At 38.7% G+C, this 21,399-nt stretch overlaps 1 long non-coding RNA gene across 1 annotated transcript in view; it reads right to left on the bottom strand.

Moving 5' to 3' along the window:
• Nucleotides 1-2,830: 2,830 nt before the first annotated feature.
• The window catches only part of LOC115340297, a 254,243-nt gene continuing 235,674 nt past the window's right edge, over nt 2,831-21,399 (bottom strand). The window contains exons 6-7 of the long non-coding RNA XR_003923006.1: nt 3,199-3,269; nt 2,831-2,963 (exon numbers count right to left, since the gene is read on the bottom strand). This is a non-coding gene — a long non-coding RNA (uncharacterized LOC115340297). The remainder of the gene's footprint in view (nt 2,964-3,198; nt 3,270-21,399) is intronic.

Below are 21,399 nucleotides of genomic sequence, written 5' to 3'. Positions count from 1 at the left end.
TAAAGCACAGGAATTGCAATACTCTTGTAGTATTGCGCAACCTCGTGTATACTTACACATGGACACATGCAGAACCTCTCCAGTTTTCTGTCTTCAAGATTATACCAAAGTGATGTAATTTCAGTTTGTAACTATATTTCTATCATGAGACAGTATAGTAAAAGAGTACTGTTCTTCCTGTCTGCCACTTTAATAAATATCAGGAGAATTTTTAGGAAAATGAATCTATCAAATGTTTTTAAACATATCATTTGCTTTCTCTTTCAGGTTCACAAATTAATTTCAGTATGTTGCAAAAACTCCATGTACCGCAGCAAAAGGAAGATTTTTTTAAATTAAAAAAGGCCTCAAATTTATTCATTTAAAACTATTTTGTCTAATTATTAAACCTTTTAATGACAGTTTTAAAAAATAGATATGAAGCTTTCATGGCTCAAACCAGAAGTTATACTTATTGTATTCTAGGAATTATGCAAAGGAAGAAACTAGAATAAAATTACCATAGTAAATTTAGACTTTGTATTAAATAAAACCTTATAGTTGAACTGTAATTATTATAATAGTATAGTAAATATACAGATAATAACTTGCAGCTATTATTCAATATGATTACTGTAGTCTTACTATTATTAGGACTGATTTACTATAGTTTTAATAAACTACAGAATAATTACAGTGGTTTCACCATAATAACTATAGTTCAGTTGCAATTTTGTGCTGAGATCTGGAGCTTTATTATACAGTAATATTTCTTGAGAGGAAAATATATAAAGAACAACCATTAGAAATAAAACTTAAAGTGTGATTTAAAATAAGTTTTTATCATTTATTGTATTGTATAATTATAGAGAGCAAGAATAAATAATAAAAATTAATTATATTTCCAATAAATATGAAATAAATGTCTTGCTTTACTTTCTTTTAAAAATGATTAAAAATACAGGAACAAAGATCTTTTTTCCCTGTTTAAAAGCTACTTACATTCACCTTGCCATCATCTTACACATACTAAATTCTCAAAATTTTGTAAAGAACATAGTACATTACTTACTATTATTATTTTTCCATAAACAGAGATCATTAGTTCAAATGGAAGCTTCTTGGGATAGTAATTTGTTTTCAAACTGCTGTGTATATTTACGGCTCTCTCTGAGTAACTTAATGCCCAAAGGCCAGATATGTTCATCCTCCTCTTGGGCCATTGCCTTGCAATCCCCTTCCAAGGGTGGTACCAAATGGACCCCACATGGGATCTTCCTCGTGTTGTTGTTCCATAAACATGGTGATGTAAATGGATAACACTGATATTCCTATATGGCTTGGTCCTTTGTCCTCGTATTAGCCCATCCCTAACCTGGTACTATAGTTAGGCATTTTCCCAATAACAGTAAGAAGGGGCGATCATGTCTTTGAAATTTATATTCAGGTCAGAAGTTATATGGGATCAGATCTAGGGGAGGAAGCTCTCTGCAGCTTGAACATACAGTGTTGAAATTCCAAATGTGGGTCCCTGTTTGTTAGCCCTGTGTTTCAAAATCTAATGCTAACTGGGGATCAGCAGCCCAGTTAGGGATCTTACACTAAGCTCAATATATAATTAAGACGGGCTAGTTGAAAACTAGTCTGCCCTTATTCTAAACTGTTGCATGGCATTATTCCTCTGAATTTTCTCTACTTCCCTGCCTTTACCGCTGGACAAAACCCAGCTCCCAACCTCAAAAGTAGTTATTTGTCACTTGATAAATTATTAAAGGAAAATTCTGGTACTAAAAGAAATGATCTCATAGTAAGAAACTAGAATTTTATGCTAAGAGTTTATATGAACTGAATATGCCAATCCTAGCTATGCATAAAAAAAGGCAATTGAAATTTAAATGAGTGCTACAAAAGGCTATCAGGACATCCACTTACTGTTTTCCATCACTCATTATGCCCACTGTTGCAATTTCCGCCTTTTGCTATGTAATCACTGACACTTTCCTCACAGTCAACAATTCGTTAACATAACAATTAGCAAATGAACAGAGTGGAGGCCTGCAACCACTGGTTATTTTATAACCATACGGTGTTACCAAGCACTTGATAATAATTACCAGCATCAGTAATGGCCACATGCTTGTATTTCTGTATTTGAATGCACATAACTCCAACTACTAAAGCAATTTCAGCTGCAAAATATTTTGCTCAATGTAGTGGTTCCCAACCTGTACATTCAGTGTGAACATACCCAAAGCTGACACTCCTTCTGTGTGAGTGGATGTATGGGCAAGTATGCATTTGTGTGTGCCTTACTCAGTGTGGTTTCTTCAAGTTCAAAGTAAAAGATGGAAAAATGCTAAGGCTTTGATCTTTTTGAGAAACTCACCAGACTTCAATAAAGCCTTTACTTTACTGGCAGGGAAGGTGTGCCTCTGTAGTCATTGCTTCATGTCCAGGGGACACGGCATACAGATATTTTCATAGATACATGCATTCACACTAGAAAGAAATTTTCCTAGAAATGAATGTTCAGCTTAGGAACAGACCTGGTCCAAGCATACCATTTTTGTTTTCCTGAGCAGCAGGTGATAGTATTACAAATCTGGGCAATGGTCCTTTAACGCAACAAATGGAGTTTCACCTAGTTTAAGTGAGTTGTCTTGGCTATCTCAATAGTTAAAGGAGAAAAAGCAGTTACCTCGAAAGGATGATTTGTCTTACTGCTCTTGGAAGCGTATCTTAGGATGCAAAGACTAATGTTAAGTGGAATTGATCCAGGCCAAGGAGGATAAGCTAAAGCAAATCAAATTAGCACCAATGAAATTGATGAAATTAAACCAATTACAAGTACTATGGTAACAATAAAGCTTTTTTAATTTTCAGGTCCTTTCATCACAGGTTTTGCATCTGCATCTACAGATCATACAAAGATACTGTGGAACATAACGCCCATCCATAGATCTTGTCTGGAGTATTCTGAGATCCTTTGAAAAAGAAATAAAATAGTTAAATACTTCTTTGAATTCCTAATCTGGCCACATATACCATATACTTTTACATTTAGTATTTAATTCAACATACAGGACAACACAATCAGAGTATCTTCATTGTTCTTGGACCTCAACTAAGATGAGTCATCAACTAGTGTTAATATCTCAATCTCATCTTTGCCAAAAATGTAAATATAGATTCAGAGAGGGATAAAATAATGAAATTTACCAAGAAAATTCTTCAAAGCTGCCTTCCCATATCACTTCAACAAAGAACAGCTGCAAGGTACAGGAATCTGTCTGAAAAACAGAATGGACATAAACAGAAAGGAAGAGGAATTGAAATGAAAGGGCAGAGAAGAGCTTAATAAAGCCAAAGCACAACGATGGAGTAAGCAGGAGGTTTTTTAGGTTTTTCAATAGTCTTTTTTACCTTCGCTGCTCAACCAGACCAAACTGATAGGGAAGATTTAACCTTAGAATGATGAAATTCAAGTATTAACTCTACTTGAAAGTTTGAAATGAATCTCTTCTTCCGGTTTACATATCTCTGTTTAATAAAGAACAAAGTTGGGGCATGCAATATCTCTCTGGGAAAGGAGAATCTGAATTGCCCTTTTGGGAAATGACATCATTCACTCCACTGATTGTTATGCCAATTCTGTTAGAAAGTACTAAATCCTTGAGTACTGAGAGACCAGCATAAAACTATTACATTGAAATAACTCTTACTGCAGAACCTTTTAAATTCAGCTAGTTTATTTATTCTGGATTTAATGCAGAGGTCTTTTTTCACACTAACTTTATGGAAATATTGTGTTCTTGTTAAACAGAAAGCCAAGATCATTCAAATTTTTCTCAGCCTTCTCCAGTAGTAAAAATAGGCTTTAATCATTTAATATTTTTTTTCTGAAAAGACAACATATTTTGGAATGTGAGCTGGATTTCATTTTGATTAGCTATTTCCACAACAATACAAGTCCATGATCCAGCTGAAACTCTACTCAAAACCACATTTAGTTAAAATTGTTAAGTTAGTTAAAATGTGACCATTCTACATAAAGATAATGCAATTGAAAAGTCAATGGAGTTTGGTTTGTAGGTTCATTTTTATTCATGACCACATGCAGGAAAGAAAAAAAACACCACATGGTTCTTGAAGAATTTGTAGCACCAACAAAATGCTTTCTACCTTACATATATTCTGTATAAATCAGATTTTTATACAATAGATAATAAATATTTTTAAATATATTTTTCAAGGCTATGCCTGCACCTTAAAAGATTAAATCAAACAAAAGAATTTTTTTTCTTTACAGCTGAATAATTTTTATTCACCTATAAATACACCGTCTGCTAACTGAATTTTCATGTTAAGTTTGTGTTAGTGTTCCATCATTAATATCACAGAGGTGGTATAAGACAAAGAGAAAGACAGAAGAGTGAAAATTAAAGAGAGAAAGTGTGCCTGGAAACATTTGGCAGAGAAAAAACATCTTCTTTTCTGATTCCTACTGTGTCCAGGGAAACAGGACTTTGTGTATATTCCTTACCCTAAAAAAAGGATCCCAAAAAGGAAATATCAACCTTCATAAATAGATTCTTCTTTGACTATGAAAAAGTTGCAGGATCCTGAACGTGAGCTAACAGACTATATCAGAAAACCAAGGATGCAAGCTGTGAGAAACTCTGGCATGCAAAGATGAAAGAAATAATTAGGGTGCCCTTAGGAATAAAAATGGCAGAAGAAATTAACACAGGATCTAAAGCAGAATTCAGAGAAAAGAAAGTGAATCCAGAGCTGTTACAAACCCTTGCTATATTGTTTGGAGATGACCATTAAGTTTCATTTGAGATCTACATGTGGAAAAAATGTCATTTTTCCACTGAATTTAAGTAATTCTTACTTACCATACTAAGAAAAAAGCAGTAAGTAATGCAGAAGATAGAAGCTAAAAATCTGAGCTCTGTAAAATAACTCTGTCAAAAGTAGTTATCGATGTAGAGAAAAATTATAAGGGAAAACTTGTAAAAAAGAGGTCTTAATTACTTCTGTAATTTGAAAAGAAGGGCAGTATATCCCCCACAAAGCTTAGAATGTTTTGTATTGAATAGTAACACAGATGGAGAAAGGGAGATGATAAGGCCTATGAACGGTGGGATCATATGATAGGATCATAGAACCATAGAATGGTTTGGGTTGGAAGGGACCTTAAAGATCATCCAGATCCAACCCCCCTGCCATGGGCAAGGACACCTTCCACTAGACCAGGTTGCTCAAAGCCCCATCCAATCTGGCCTGGAACACTTCCAGGGATGGGGCATCCACAACCTCTCTGGGCAATCTGTTCCAGTGCCTCACCACCCTCACAGTGAAGAACTTCTTCCTTACATCTAATCTAAATCTACCTTCTTTCAGCTTAAAGCCTTTACCCCTTGTCCAAGTCACTACATGCCCTTGTAAAAAGTCCCTCTCCAACTTTCCTGTAGACCCCCCTTTAGGTACTGGAAGGCTGCTATAAGGTCTCCCCAGAGCCTTCTCTTCTCTAGGCTGAACAACCCCAACTCTCTCAGCCTGTCTTCACCGGAGAGGTGCTCCAGCCCTCTGATCATCTTCGTGGCCCTCCTCTGGACTTGCTCCAACAGGTCCATGTCCTTCTTCTGTTGGGGGCCCCAGAGCTGAACGCAGTACTCCAGGTGGGGTCTCACAAGAGTGGAGCAGAGGGGCACAATCACCCCCCTCGACCTGCTGGTCACACTTCTTTTGATACAGCCCAGGATACAGTTGGCTTTCTGGGCTGCAAGCGCACGCTGCTGGGCCATGTTGAGCTTCTTGTCAGCCAACACCCCCAAGTCCTTCTCCTCAGGGGTGCTCTCAATCCACTCATTACCCAGCCTGTATTTGTGCTTGGGATTGCCCCGACCCATGTGCAGGACCTTGCGCTTGGCCTTGTTGATCTTGATGCAGTTTGCACAGGCCCACCTCTCAAGCCTGTCGAGGTCCCTCTGGATGGCACCCCTTCCCTCCAGCGTGTTGACCGCACCCACACAGCTTGGTGTTGTCGGCAAACTGGCTGAAGGTGCGCTCAATCCCACTGTCCATGTCGCCAGCAAAGATGTTAAACAGCGCCGGTCCCAGTAGGGACCCCTGAGGAAAACCACTCGTCACTGGTCTCCACTTGGACATCGAGCCGTTGACCCCAACTCTTTGAGTGCGACCATCCAGCCAATTCCTTAGCCACCGAGTGGTCCATCCATCAGATCCATGTCTCTCCAATTTAGAGAGAGGGATGTCATGCGGGACAGTGTCGAATGCTTTGCAGAAGTCCAGGTAGTCCAATATACCACATAGGCTTGAGTAAATAGAGTGATGCATAGGCGACAGCTTAGACCCAAGACCCAATTTATAAGTGCCAGCTGAAGAGGCAACACAGAGACATGGTTTTAGAAAAGTTGCATCCCAGAAACTGTGGGATGATAATTGTGGAACGTGAGGATAAGGGACCTGCTACAAAGATTAATGCTCTATCAGAACAGAGGTGTAGGTGCTATCAGCAGCGTTTACAGAAACAAAGAACTTTTCTCAGAAGCACATTGGCATAAGCTTTTTCTGGCTAGCTGAAACAAAAGAAAAAAAAAGGGAAAGACAGATTCCACGAAGAGATGAAGACAGGAATAAGCATGACTTCATTTATTCATGGAAGAATGTCTGCCAGCAAAAGGTAACCATATCTCATTTGTAGCTGTTTTTCTTTTCCTTCTGTTTGTGGTGGGTCTCAGCTGGCAACATCATTTTGGATTTTCTCTGTGGGTAGATCTTTGGTAGGAGATACTGTCATGCTATGGGAAAGCTTGTACAGGTTAATGAACCTTTAAGTGCTAAATGAAAATAAACATGTAATAAAAGCGATGAACTTTACTGAAATACTTAACCTTGTTCCAAGAGCTGACATTTTTTGTAGAACTGCCCACATTTACAAAAAATATTGTGTCAAAGTGTTCTTTCCATGTCCAGCAACATGGAGCTTAGTACAGTTTCAAAGAAATAACCCTTCTTCCTTCCTGGCAGAAATAACTGGTTACTCAAACCAAAAAAATTCTAAAGCTTTACATGTGTTGATATAGAGGGATTTCATATTCCAAACTGATGTATTATCATCTTGTGTAGTAAAGACAAAACCCAAACATATTGTTTACTAAAGAAAGAAGGATATTAAAGCAACTTCTCACACTAATTATCAGCCTTGGCTTTGGTTAATACCATAAATTTTTGTTTTGGTTTGGTTTGGTTTTGTTTTTAATAAACTATTATTAGGTTCAGTTTTTAAACTTGTATATGGGCTCAAAAATTTATTTCCCCCAATTGCCAGAAGTTTCATCTTTAAGCTGAAGCAACTGGTACAGATCTTCAACCTGCACCATCCAAGTCGATGCAAAATTTCCTGTCTGCTTACATGGTAAGAGAGCTTGCTTTCATATCTGAACAAATCAGTATCTTTAACAAAATGTCAATACGTCACACTGGAAAGCTGCAGTATAACATGAATAAAAACCAGTTATCTTTTAGGATGTGTTTTGATCTCTCAGTTGTGAAGTTTAATGTTCTGCAATTTTCTGGCTCACTTTGCACATAGGAGCTTAAACCTGCAGCTTAAACCTTTTGGCCATGATCCAACAGAGCATTTGTGATCCAAGGTGAGCTCTGTGTCTAAAAGTGTCAAGGCATGTCTCCTCCTTCCCCCTGCAGAGCTGGAGCTACAGCTTACCATGGGGTAAGTGTTCCTTGCAGGATCCCTCCATCTGAAAAGAAAACCAGTTTCTGGCTTTGTGGCTCAAGAAGAATAAAACTCCAGTTAAATCAGTAGTTCACATGCATTACATTGTGCTATGCTTCCAACCTGTAATTAGCTCAGACAATAGAAAATTCAAAACACAACAAGCCCAATCAACACAAGCTATTTACAGCAACACCACAAGGAAATTCTGCTGAAGTCGTATCCCGTGAACTGACATTGATACTGACATTCCAATAGAAGCTGCTTTTGCTCATGAATTCTCTTCATGAGAAGATAAGGATACACCAGGCAAATGATACAATCCATGGTAGATGCTGTGCATATTCTCTTTTCTTTTTACCTTCTTTTTTTCCAGAGAAATAGAGATAAGTTTTCCCTAATTATATTCTCTTTTCAGATCACTATTAGACAATCCAAAAACTCTTCTAGAAAGCATATTTTGGGGGGCGGGGAGGAGGCATTTTGCATGTCTCAAGAACTTAGCAATGAAATATTGGATGCTAGTCTATGTTTGTTTGGCTCAGGTAAGTAATACCTGAAATTTCTCACCAGCAATGGCTACTTAGTAACCACATAAAGTAGACTGATACTTTCCCTACACGTTTTAACATACACAAACTTTTGCTCTTTATATCCGACACTAATGAGGACGCATCCTAACAGTCCCAGAAGAGAGGGCCAAGCCTGAATGAGTGCAGAAGCAGAGCTGCTCTCCTGTCATTCCCATTGCCTAATCTCTTGTTTAGCTCCAATAGACTCTTACGGAAACTAGTCAACAGATCAGTGCGGGAGTGCCTGACCTGCTGGTCTCTTCACCATATGCAATTGAACGAACACTTCTAACTGTGAGTTAACCGAGAGTGGGCACTGTATAAATTTAAAGGTAAGTGAAAAGGTAGTTTTCATGTAAAGCAAATTAATATAGAATAAAAATAAAAGCAGAATATAATGAACAGACAGGGTACAAAAGGGCATTTTTGACACTTGCTATTTTAATACCAATAATGAAGAGTTATTTACTGCAAATGAAATATTTTCAGGAATGCACTTCTAATTCAAATCTTTATACTCTGTGAGAACTAAAGCACTGTTGCTTTTCTTAATGAAACTGAATAAACAAAAAGAGATGGAATCCATGGAAGAGAATGTGGAATGACTATAACAAACCCTGCTAAATAAATGTATTTTAGTCCCCTTAGTATTTAAATTAAGAGTTTGGGATACACACTGCAAGATGAGCCATTGCAGCCTTGTTTTTTCTATGATTAAAAAAAAAACAACAACAAAACAAAACAAAACACCAACAAAACAAAACCAAAATAAAGAAAGAAAGAAAAAAAAAGGGTGCATGCAAAGAAGAAAATCAGTCTTATTCCAGCAGCTGTGTTACATTAGGTTACATTAGCTGTGTAGCACTGGTAAGTCTTACAGAGTTTTGATATATGAAGGTTTTGCCTAAAGGAAGAAAGTCTGACAAAGTAAAAAATACTTGAGTGGAGGAGGAGATAAGTGGTAATGAGCACAGCAAAAGCTAAGCACAAGGATAATTGTCATTATTGTAGATCAGAGTTAGAAATGGTTTACAGCATGAGTTGGAAACCAGTTCTGTTATCTGACTAATATCTTCTGTGATTCTGTGATTCCAGTAAAAAACAACCCCGCTAAGAACAAAATAAAATAAAAAAAAAAAAAAGAGCAAAAATGTATAACCAAAAGGGGAGAAATAATTTAGAGGACTGAGAAACAGATTCTGTGTAGTAAAAATAATAAGTTGGTACTCTCATTCATTAATTCAGAAGGTGTTGGAAAACACAGAGTTTGAAAAGAAAATATCTGAAATATGTAAGAGGATTAACTACATTTCAGTGCAATTGCTTATTGGCCAAAGAGCTAATAATTATTTGAAAAAGCTTAACTGCTGGTCCCAAAGGGTAACAGCCCTGCTTGCAAAGCACTTTGAAGGACTTCTATTGTCTTTCATGGGGTTTGGATGAGACCTGTACCAAGACAAGCTCTAAGCTACATTTTTTTGATCTGGAATTGAGAACTTGAAGAATTTGGCTTGCACAATTACATCAAGGTTTGGTTTGTTCCTTACTGAGCAAAAAGAGTTAAGCAAAAGGTTTTCATCTGGACTTTCCTAAGATTTAAGATCCTTCTCCTGTAGTTTGAAACTGGATTTAAACATAATATTCACCCCTTTGGGTAGGTCAAATAGGGGTTTTATGGCAGCAGTTTTTATTAAGTATGTTTGAGGGAGCAGATCGCTGTGAGTCTTCTTGTAAACAAGGCAAGGGACAAAAAATTTCAAAACCAGCAATCAGAACTTGAGATCTGAAATCCACTGCAAGGCACCAGCACTGCAAATTATATTTTCAGTATGCAGGCAGACCCACAGAAATCAATGAGGTGCTCCTACCCAGATGCACAAGTCAGATGCTCAAAGTCAGATGCACAAGTACATTTGCAGCTCTGGGGCTCTGTGTAATGTCTTAAGCTGACTCTCACAGCTAAGTTTCCAAAGCAGTGAGCATCCAGCAGAACCTTCTGAGCCTGCTAGGGGCACAATGCACTTTACACACAAAGTCACCTGGGTAGAAACTTGCAGCAGGATTTAAATTATATGTTTGGACTGAAAAGTCTGTCCTTTGCTCTGCATATGCTCACTGTCTGGTTCACCTCTGCCCAGTTTCTGCTGTTACCCTTAAGTGTTAAAATATTACTACAGTTATTCCTTGCTTTCTATCCCTTTGTTTTCCACTCCTGACTTTTTCTTTTCCCATGTAGCTCCCTATGTCTCCTTTGTTTAGAAAATCATGTAGCCACTTAAGTTCAGCAGCACTTCACGCTTCAGTGAGTTTTTAAAAGAAAAAGAATTCCTGAAGTGAATTTTCTTACCAAGGCTTTTGTCTTCAGCTTTCTTGGTACCTAATGGTGTGATTAAGAATTCTAATTTTTGCTCCTTCTCAGTGCAATTATTTTATTCTTTGTTCTCTGATCATTTATTTTCCATCCAGTTGTAGTCCAATTTTGTACTCCAGTGTGTGTACATATTATGGGATGCCCAGATTTCAGATTCTTGCCCTCTTTCCTAAAAGACTGTGGCCAGTATGATTCTATACTCTTAGCATCTGGATAAATTCCTTATACAGTCATGATCTAGCTTTGACTAGCTTTTATCTGAGAATACATCTCAACATCTTGGTTGAACTCATCATTGTGCCTGAACACTGGGCCCAGGGCTACAAAGATACTATTTTTCAATAATTTCCAAATCTTTCCTGTGTTCAGGATGGCCCAGTTTTTTAGCGTTTAGAAGATATTTCCTCCCTTTTATTGTTTGTTTAAAAGTCATCATTTTGCTCTTATCATCAATGAACTGTATTTGCCATCTATTAGTCCAAGCACTTAAATGTTCTCAGTCCTCCTATACTGGACTGCATTATTTCTCATTATTTACTCATCTTCTCAATTCAATATAATCTGCAAATATTGAAGGGTGAAAACATAGTAAGTGTTATATGGCTTTGTTTACGTTTTTAAACAGAAACAGGATGAGTTGTCAGTATAGCTGTGTAAAGATATAATGAAAGAGTAATCAAAATATAGATAATAGCCTACTTCTGGCCACATATGCACCCATGCTGTATATGTGTGTTTCAGGGCAGAATGTGGTACAGTCTTAATATCAGACTGAATGCCCAGAAGCAATATGTGGATTCTACATGATTTAGAAGCAGATTTTACCAGCCTATAGAGTTCCTATGATAATAGAGGTCCAGATAGCATCAAAGTGATTTATGAATTTCATGTAACAAACACATGACATTCCCAGAGGACAGTGCATACAAAGCCAGATTCTCATCTGATGCCACTTAACAGGGCTCCAACAAAGTTGAGTGAACATATTTTGGGGAATACAAAATATTAGTATTTTCAGCTCTGGTAATGGACTTGGCTTTCATTACTGAATATCAAATTCTGCAGGGTATATATGATTTTTTGCAATCCAATACAGTCTGTCCGAATGAAAGGTGTTGCATAACCAGGAAAGCAAATTATGTAGTTGTGAACGTCTAAATATATAACATCCCCAGTGTTGGACTCCTTCATTTTCATATAACACAGAGATAACTATGTTAGCATGGTGTACAATAATACCAGCAGAAAGTATGTAACAGTCAGTCAAAGTGACTTTGTGCAATACAGTCTCAACTCCACACAGCATTGCATAATTAAATACAAATTTATTTTCCCAGTCAGCAGCATATATTGTAGGATACTTAGGCATCACTGATACTTAAAAAATGTGGTATAAAGGTTATTTGACCCACTCAAAAGGATACAACATGCAATAATTATACTCTTTCTCAGGAATAATAATATATCTTGGTAATACTAGAGGTATTTCTGAAAAGTAAGATAAAACATGGAAAACTACAAAACTGCAAAGAAGACTGCAGACCTTCTTACCACATTCGAAGTTAACATATTTAGTTAACACTTCCAGTGGATTCACAGGAAGAAAATAGGAATATTTTAAATTTCCATCTTTTGTGAAAATAACTTGGGAAGCTGTTGCTTTTTTATTTTCATGATTCAGCTGTGATTTACTGATTATGTTTCATTCAGGTTTATCTGTTAGGTCATGAATAGACCATTATAAGAGCAAAACATTAGATCTGGTCAAGATACACAGCTACGGAGAGGTGTCTCCTTTGTGTAACTATCTCACAGCCTACAAATTTAGCCTTTGTGGGTCTAAACCAGGGTATGCTGAGTTTAACAGCTTCCACTGTTTTCAAAAGTCTTTGACTCAAACCTCAAATCAGACACCAAATTTGTACTGATAGAGAGTGAAAAGTCCATTTTTACACAGGAGTTTGAAATTTAGAAATCTGGTTTATTTTATCTAGAATAAATTCAGTACATATCTAATTCTCTGAAAGGAAAATGAAAATAATAATGATTATTTTAGGTTGTCTCACAGTTTTGTTTCAGCTTTGAAAATTTCATATTGTAACACATTTCATATAGCACAGAATGAAAACCTTCAAACTGCAAAGTTGTTTCAAAATGAAAGCATGCATTTCAGTTTAAACATAAGTCCTTTTTCTTTAGAGTATTGTTACAATGGTTAGCTCTGAAGCACAATAATAAGTACAGGCAGTGTGTGATTTTACAAAAGATGATGGTCTCATAGCTTTATAGAATTATCATACAGACTGTGCAGTACTATGATTCAAGAAAGTAAATTCCTATTGTCTTTTCCTATTGTCATCCAACTTATGTATCTTAAAAGAAATTTTAAAAGTATGTGCATTATCAGAAACAAAGTATCTGATATTAAAATAAAATGTATTTAATATTAAAAGTAAAACTTCTTCCATTACCAGGACTAGGTGAGTTTCTGTAGCAGTGCCTGGAAGAAACACAGCTGAGAATAGCTATCATCATCCATTTATATCTCTCCTTAAGGTCTACAGCCATCTGGTCTGACTCACACTGCATCTCTCTCTTTCTCATTGAGACTGAGCCACATGGCTACTTGTGCTCCTGAACAAAACCGGTGGCTGAATTATGGAAAATCTGGATGGTGTTCCTAATAGCCATTTTAGTATTCCAGTTACTAGAAAAATATGCTGCTGCCATGTTTAATGTCATAAAGTTACCCACAAGTGGGCTGGATGGTCGCACTCAAAGAGTTGGGGTCAACGGCTCGATGTCCAAGTGGAGACCAGTGACGAGTGGTTTTCCTCAGGGGTCCCTACTGGGACCGGCGCTGTTTAACATCTTTGCTGGCGACATGGACAGTGGGATTGAGTGCACCTTCAGCCAGTTTGCCGACAACACCAAGCTGTGTGGGTGCGGTCAACAGGCTGGAGGGAAGGGGTGCCATCCAGAGGGACCTCGACAGGCTTGAGAGGTGGGCCTGTGCAAACTGCATCAAGATCAACAAGGCCAAGCGCAAGGTCCTGCACATGGGTCGGGGCAATCCCAAGCACAAATACAGGCTGGGTGATGAGTGGATTGAGAGCACCCCTGAGGAGAAGGACTTGGGGGTGTTGGCTGACAAGAAGCTCAACATGGCCCAGCAGCGTGCGCTTGCAGCCCAGAAAGCCAACTGTATCCTGGGCTGTATCAAAAGAAGTGTGACCAGCAGGTCGAGGGGGGTGATTGTGCCCCTCTGCTCCACTCTTGTGAGACCCCACCTGGAGTACTGCGTTCAGCTCTGGGGCCCCCAACAGAAGAAGGACATGGACCTGTTGGAGCAAGTCCAGAGGAGGGCCACGAAGATGATCAGAGGGCTGGAGCACCTCTCCGGTGAAGACAGGCTGGGAGAGTTGGGGTTGTTCAGCCTAGAGAAGAGAAGGCTCTGGGGAGACCTTATAGCAGCCTTCCAGTACCTAAAGGGGGGTCTACAGGAAAGTTGGAGAGGGACTTTTTACAAGGGCATGTAGTGACTTGGACAAGGGGCAAAGGCTTTAAGCTGAAAGAAGGTAGATTTAGATTAGATGTAAGGAAGAAGTTCTTCACTGTGAGGGTGGTGAGGCACTGGAACAGATTGCCCAGAGAGGTTGTGGATGCCCCATCCCTGGAAGTGTTCCAGGCCAGATTGGATGGGGCTTTGAGCAACCTGGTCTAGTGGAAGGTGTCCTTGCCCATGGCAGGGGGGTTGGATCTGGATGATCTTTAAGGTCCCTTCCAACCCAAACCATTCTATGGTTCTATGATTCTAAGTTCATGAAAGGATCATGGCAAATGATGGCAGGAGTATGGTTTGCACTAACTCCACTTTAAGTATGAGACAGCTCTGCAATTGCCAAGCCTGAGTATTGAATACAAGTAATGCTCTTACACCTTAATAAAACCTGCTGACAGATGGACATTCTTGAAACCTGTGTGTCGTCTTCCTTTTTACAGTATAAATAAATACATGTATATCTAATATGTATTTTGACACTGTTTCCTTCCATGAAGATGCAAAATGTGTGCTACATATTTGACATTACATGGAGTAAAGCTGTATTTATGCTAATATTTTTACTCTGTGGGCAGAACAAATATTCAGACCTCTGAAGACATCTTCTAAGAAGAAAAGGCATGTGGCATTCATAATATCACAATAAAGAAGCTAAGTATGCACTGTATACCCTACAATGTGTATAAATGTATTTTCCTGAAGATGTTTTGCAACTTATTAAGTGCAGCCTTACACAGTGGTGTGCAATGCTCTCCATAGGAAATAAGTATTTGCTATGGAGAACATTGTATGTCACTGTGTAGGGCTGTCTTCAAGGACTGATTGTTTTGTTCTTCTCATAGCTTTCTTCCCTGACTCTCTCTGTGGCTTTCATCAAGGTCTTTTCTTTTTAATTACCTTTCCAGAAAAGAGGTCCTGAGGGATAAAAGTGAAAAATTTTTCTGAGGGTTGTTTTGGCGCCATATTAGGAGGACGTATGGTTTGTTTACCCACTTAGGTCTCTTTTCTTTATAGGAATATTTCTTGCTGATAATTTTTGCTGACGTGCTGCTTTGTCTTCCTCTTGCCTTGCTACTTTCCAACTTATATGTGGTTGGTGGCTGAGAAGAGAGAATGCAGAATGGGTAACAGCCTTAGATTTAGGAAAGCAATGTCCAGGTCCTGTGATGGACTTCTGCATGACTTCAAACAACAAACTTAGCCTGTTTTCATGCAGTTAAAAGAGCATAATGCCATGCTGCACAGCATCGGCTGAAGGAGACAGTTGGAGTATTGGAAGCAGTACAAGTGTTTAAGCCTGGTGAGCCACCTGGATGTATTATAGGACCAGGTTAATCCACCCAGCTGAACAAATGCACTAATGCAGCTAAACTGCTTCAGACACCCTGAGTAACCTGAATAGTTCACAACACTGTCCTCTGCATGCAGCTGTGTCTCAGGTTAGCAAACTGATAAATTGAGCCCTTCTTCAGAAGGTGAAGAAAAATTGTGAAATACTTAGACATTATAATGATAGAGCTTTTATAAATACTTAAAATACTTTTGTAAAATCTGATTAATTTCTCTTTGACAGAGAGCTAGAAGGGAGCTACAGATAAGCATTGAATTTCCACACACTTTGAGGGTGGCTGCATATGAAAATTTGGAGTCAAGTCCATGGCTACTTTAAATGCTTTGTTTTGTTGAGACTTACTGAAATAGGATTAACCACTGTTGAAGGATGAACAGAACTGTGAGATTTCATAATCTGATATATTTTCACATATATAGAAACCCAGTAAATGTATCACTTCAGCTGCATGTTATTTTGTCTTCAGTGTGCCTTGAGGACCTTACCCTACAGTTATGCAATTCTATAACAAGTGAAAATGTATGAAAAGAAAACTTTTTTTTCTTTAGTGAACAGAGAATCTACCAGAATTTTTCAAGTTATTGAACCCAATGGAGTCAGGAGAAATTAAATTAATTACACAGAAACTGGGTCTGTTTACTTTGTTCAGGATTCAGTGGATGAAAATGTAACCACCCCTGTCTAAGGGGATAGTATGCAAATTTACATTCCCAACTAAACATCCTAAATGAACACTTTTTTTCTTTCTTAGGTGTTTAGAAAGCCTGACGATTTTTTTAAAAATTGTCACTGGTAAACTGTTAATCACAAATTAGAAGAAGTTTTACTGGTTCTGACAGTTTCTGAAATTTATAGTCAGTAAATGAAAAACACTCCTTTTGAGAAACATTGCTATTTTCATAACAAATTATTTTCATGAAGCTAGATGAAAGAAAATTGAAAATCTATAGCATATTCTGCAGTTTTGTGAGATATCCAAAATGCTGTATTTTGTTTTTTCTTGACGTTTTTCCTTGTGTCAGTAGGGACAATTTCTCTCACATGCTTAATCTCAATCTTCTAAACAGAAGGCAGATAATTTATCTAAAAGGCTAAAAAGTCTTTGATTAATAACCATGGGAATTGCAGGTATTAAAATCACCCCCAAGTGACCCCATATTGTTCTATGAATCCATTAGAAACTTATTCTGAATTACAAAGAAAAATTAATTAAAAAGTATAAGGACTACAGAGCTCAAATAAAGTATGCTCCCCTGAGTTCATATGAAGATCTATATGCATGCAAAATGTCATAAAATCAGATTTAATTTACAGTATAATTTTCTTCTTCAACAACAAGAGGAATACAAGAACAGCAATTTTTGTATTTTTTTATTACTATTGAGTTCTCCCTAACAAGTCTACCTATTACAATGACTCTTGTATTAATGTCAGAGAAAGAGGGATTAGAGAGAAGAGCCAAATGTCATTTCGGTAGTTGGAATTGTAGTAATGGGTGAATCCCATCTGGTTTGGTTCAATAGGACAGTAAACTGTAATCCTCTTGTCTTGACTTGAATGAATGAGCAAAACTTTGAATGAGCTGTAAGGAGTTTACAAAGAATTTTTGCAAATTTTGCTTATGTATGTCTTGTCCTAATTTTATAAATAGTTTGTTTATATTTGTTGTTCTGAGTTTGTTCACTTTTCTTAGTAGGTCATGACTACATTTTCAAATGTTTTCAGATGCCCAGGAAATTAGCTAGTTGTCACAAATTGCGTTCCCCATCTCCTGTGCCTCATGCTTCAACATTAGACAGGTATGGTTCTCAGCCCTGCTCATTTTCAAGAGTATGTGATCAAGATAGCTATGAGGCTTGCTATGGCCTTTATAGTCTTGTTTACTTAGGGCCTTCTAAAAAAATGGCAGACTAAGGGTGAAGTCTGTCTTGTGAACATCTTTGAAAATCCTGGACAGACATCCATGAGCCAAATCACTTCAGTTTGTGATTGTTGTGACGGCCTTACTAATGAAAGAGCTTGTTTAAGCCTACCCTGCTGAGGCATTTCCAAGTGTGAGTCTTTCAGTGCTGTCCTGGACAAAAGATGGCACCTTGATTCTGGGTCATTACAGCCAAAGAGTCTTAATGCCTAAATATGGTTAAAGTTACCTATGTCCTAAAGAGCGCTAGTGAATTATGAACCTGAATACTATGAGCAATATATCTGTCTGTTATTTGCAGACATGTCAGAAATGCAACTACAAATCAGCTGAAAGAATACTGCTGCAATATTGCTGATGTAGTGTAAAAAGTATCATACAATCACAGAAGAGTTGAGATTGGAAGGGACCTCTGGAAATTGTCTAGTGCAACCTCTCTTTGCAAGCAGGGTCAGCTATAACAAGTTGCTCAGGACCATGTCCAGTTAGGTTTTGGATATCTCCAAGGAATAAGACTCCACAGCATCTCTGGGCAACCTTTGCCAGTGTTTGACAATCCTCACACTAAAAAAGCTTTTTCATATGTTTAAGTGGAATTTCCTGTATTTCAATTTGTGTTCATTGCCTCTTGTCCTGTCACTGAGCACTCATGAGAGGAGTCTTTCTCACTTTTCTTCATTCCCTCCCATCGGGTATTTATGTATGTTGATAAGATCTCCCTGAGCCTTCTCTTCTCCAGGCTGAACAGCCTCTTCTCTCAGCCTCTCCTTGTATGACAAATATTGCAGCCCCTTAATAATTTTTGTGGCCCTTCGCTGGACTCTCTCCAGTATGTCCATGTCTCTCTTTTACCTGGACACAGCACTCCAGGTGTGGCCTCACCAGTGCTGAATAAAAGGGAAGGATCACATCCCTCCACCTGCTGGCATTGCTTTGCCTAATGCAGCCCAGGATACCGCTCACCTTCTTTTCGGCAAGGGCGCATTGATGGCTCATGTTCAACTTGGTGTCCACCAGGACCCCCAGGGCCTTTTCTGCCAAGCTGCTTTCCAGCTGGGTGGCCTCCAGCACATGCTGGTGCCTGGCAGTGTTCCTCCCCAGGTGCAGGGCTTTGCACTTCCTCTTGTTGAACTTCCTGAAGTTTCTGTCAGCCCTTTTCTCCAGCCTGTCGAGGTCCCTCTGGATGGCAACATGACCCTCTGGCACATCAGCCACTCCTCCCAGTTTTCATTGTCTGCAAACTTGCTGAAGGTGCACTCTGTGCCACTGACCAGGTCATTAAGGAAGATCTTACAGTATTGGACCCAGTATCAACCTCTGGAGTACACCACTAGTGCTGCTGATCACAACCATTTGAGCCTCAATAAGCAGGTATTTGCGTCTTATACTATTGCTGAAGGAGTTAACTCCTGGAGCTAAGACCAAGCAAGTTTGCTTAGGTTAAGAATTACTGGATGAATTCAACAATTCTTTGCTTGCAAAGCTTAAAGATTATAAACATATATAGTAACAGCCTGTATTATTTTTTTGTCAATGCTGTCATTTATGTTCTGAGAAAAGTGGTACTTTGGAAGCGTGCTAATTCAGAAAATATAGGCATACAAAATTTGTCAAAACAGGTGCTATTTATATAAGCAAGAATTGTGATTTCATTCTCTTTTTTCCTTTTTTACTAGCCCAGTCTGAACCCAAGTTTATTTTCATTCCTTCTGCTGTTTGTTATAATTGTTATCTGGATCTACTGGAACCATGGTTAGAGTTACAAGGCATGATTCTCTCATCCTTATACTGAAATTTAATTTGCAGATGCAACCCCACTGAAACTTAACAAAATTGCTTGCAGAGTAAGATGTTAATCGGGAGAAGCCAGAGTGGCAGAATCTGGATCATTCTTAATAATTTAGGAGTAGACTGTGCCACAAGGATGCAGCCCATATGAGTCAGCGGCACATTGTACTGTCCCAGAAAAGAAAGGCATGTGCACCTTAGTGAACTTGCTACTTACCCCTGAGGTCAGCAGTTCTTTGTGGACATGTCGTTCCAGCTGGCTGGCTTTAGTAGACTGAAAAATGAAGGACTGGTCATAAATTTTACTTAGACCACAACCATTTGAGTGCTCTTCACTTTTTTTTTTCTTTTTTCAGGAGCAAAAGCAGTAGTTGCAAATTCCCCTTTTATTTGGAGCCATGTGCTGGGTGCCCTCAGGATATGCCACCCCAAGATGTACCACAGCTTCTAACTCATTGGTGTGAGGAACATTAGAAACGTTCTATGTCCTGAACTCCACAACCTCATGCATATAAATGGATGAAAAAGCTAGCTGTATGTGAGTTATCTAGCTAGTGACATACTAGAATGTCATCTGTCCTAAAGTCCATCAGGTTACACAGTCCACATATATGACATCCAGGACGACATAGGGTGTATCACCTGCATTCTCCTCACTATTACTTGCAGATGTTTTTCTAACCAGTCTTCATCAGTTCCAATAAAGGAAATTCTTTCTTTGATTTCCTCAGTGTCAACCCATGGCAGTGTTTGATTGTGGTAACAATCCAGAATGGGCCTTGGATGACACTATGTCCCAGAAAGCTGGATATGTGTCACCATCCTCAACAACCTCTTGTGATCTATGGTCTGCTCCAAAATCGACTGACTTGTTTTATATTATTTAGAATAGGTCAGTAAGAAGCAGAGAATGAACGTGAACAACATACAAATCAGTCAGGTTTCCTCTTCTTTCACCTTTTCACCAAGGGGCAAAGAAATTACTGCATTCTCAAAAGGCTGTAGCTATTAGGACTGAACAGCTCTCAGTGTGGGGAGAAGGAGGCAAACAAAATTAAAACTCCATGCATGACCTCGCCTCTGCCTGTCTTTTTCCCTCCTGTCTGCAGAAGGCAAATCCAACTCAGCTTTCAGACAAAGAACCAGGTGCATCAAACATTTGGCCATCTCAAAGAGACACCGTTGAATTGGGAAATGGTTCAGGGGTAGCTCCTTAGCTTAAAAACTGCAGGCTCTAGAAAGCTGAGAAAGGACAGGGACAAGGACAAGGGAAATGGAAAGGGAAAGGCAAAGGCAAAGGGAAAGGGAAAGGGAAGGGAAAAAAGGAAGAGGAAGAGGAAGAGGGAGAGGAAGAGGGAGAGGAAGAGGGAGAGGAAAAGGAAAAGGAAAAGAAGGAAGTTCTACATTTTGACAAAGCATCAAACTGACAAAAACAAATGTTTACTCAAGACAGAAGAGATAGCAGCTGCCTGGAGCATTTTGCTCAGGTTTTCTAAGTGCTAAAAATAATGCAGTGTGTTTGAATTTAACATCAAGTTAACTACAAAGCACAAAAAAGCAATTGTTTCAGCTGCTTTGCACATGTTCCCTCCTTATATCACTGGCACAGCATCCTTCTTCAGATTCATTTTTAGCTACTTGCAGACTCGGCTCTTGAGGAGACTTTGCTTCTCCTCCTCCTCCCAGCCGTGTTTCTTATGAAACTTTGGAGTTGTTGTGTGTCTCTGCAGCACCACGGCCCATCGCCTGCCCCCAGAACAGGCTGCAAGGACAGGCAGCATTCTGAGCCATCTGGAAAAGTAAATTCTAATAGTGTAAAGCCCTAGGCTTCGCTGCACAGCGTAAAAAGCTTTCCCTGACTCAAAATACTGTCCCAGCTTCCATAGAAAGTCCATTCCTCTGCAGTCAATTATTATTACATAACAATCAGTTGAGTGTTTCTCCTGTATATCAAACTCAGCTTTTAGAGATCCTTGTTCAGATGGCTCTGAACAATAGTAATTTACTGGATGTGCCTTGGCAGCCTCCCTCTAAATCAGTACAAAGAAACAGTCTCTCTCTTTTCTCAGTATGGGCACCACTGTGCTTCA

Source organism: Aquila chrysaetos, chromosome 4, assembly GCF_900496995.4.
Source record: "Aquila chrysaetos chrysaetos chromosome 4, bAquChr1.4, whole genome shotgun sequence".
Classification (NCBI taxonomy): domain Eukaryota; kingdom Metazoa; phylum Chordata; class Aves; order Accipitriformes; family Accipitridae; genus Aquila; species Aquila chrysaetos.
Note: the sequence above shows the minus strand (reverse complement) of the source record. Positions and strands in the feature narration are given on the sequence as shown.